Consider the following 1,269-nt stretch of genomic DNA (forward strand, 5'->3'; position numbering starts at 1 on the left):
ACAATGCTCGAACTAATTTACAATCCCACCAACAATGTAAAAGTGTTCCTTTTTTTCTGCAATCTCACTAGCATCTGTTTGTGTACTTTTTAATAGTCGCCATTCTGACTGCCATGAGATTGTATCTCATTGTGTTTTGACTTACATTTCTCTAATGATAGTGATGTTGAGTTTTTTTTCATATATTTCTTGGCTACATTCATTCACTATTTTTGAATGCTAAATGGCTTTGGAAGTTAGCTTATGTGGCAGACTTAGTAGTATTTCTTAATAAATTCAATCTAAAAGTGCAAGGCAAAACAGTGCTTAAATGTGAAACTTACAGTGGTAAAGTCATTTCAAAGACAACTAACATTGGTTGAGTAACAAGTAACTCTAGAGTGTTTTATATATTTTTTTGTGCTGTCAAAAGTTAAAATAAAAAGTGGGGCTGGGCACGGTGACTCACTCCTGTAATCCCAGAACTTTGGGAGGCCGAGGTGGGTGGATCTTCAGGTCAGGAGATCAAGACCATCCTGGCCAACATGGTGAAACCCCATCTCTACTAAAAATACAAAAATTATTTGGGCATGGTAGCGTGTGCCTGTAGTCTCAGCTACTTGGGAGGCTGAGGCAGGAGAATCGCTTGAACCCGGGAGGCGGAGGTTGCCGTGAGCCGAGATCGCACCGCTGCACCCCAGCCTGGGCGACAGAGCGAGACTCCATCTCCCCTCCAAAACTCCCCTGCTCTACTTAAAATGATCTCTTTGCCTAGCCTTGGGTGCATTTCCACATCTCCAGTTAGGTGGTAAGTCCTCTGAAGTAGGTTTCATTCTCCCCTCGATCTCTTTAAATCTACCCATCCTTTCAATGTCCACCCCCAACAAAACACTCCTTGAATTCTTTAATCTCTCTCCAACCACTTGGGGAGCACATCTTATGTTTCATAGAACTTCTTGGGTTCAGATCAACATCTACCTCCATACAGTCCTCAAGCTGGAACAGATTGACACTGCTTAGCTCTAATCCAGTATGTTTCAAACTGTGTTCCTTGGCACCTGTCAGGGGCTGAGCTGAGGGGACAGGATTCTGCTGTTTATCCCCATTCGGCTCACTGCTTTTATCTTTAAAACATCTGAAGCTTTTCCCTGAGGAAAGGATTGTGCAGTCAAAGAGTTTGAAAACTATAATATCATATTTGATTTGTTTGTCACATGGAAATAGAGGCCCATGTACACAATGGTGCACCGCTAGGCAGTGCTGGGATCAGCACCCCAGGATCCCAAGACC

This window comes from Colobus angolensis, unplaced genomic scaffold (assembly GCF_000951035.1).
Source record: "Colobus angolensis palliatus isolate OR3802 unplaced genomic scaffold, Cang.pa_1.0 Scaffold169, whole genome shotgun sequence".
Taxonomy (NCBI): Eukaryota; Metazoa; Chordata; class Mammalia; order Primates; family Cercopithecidae; genus Colobus; species Colobus angolensis.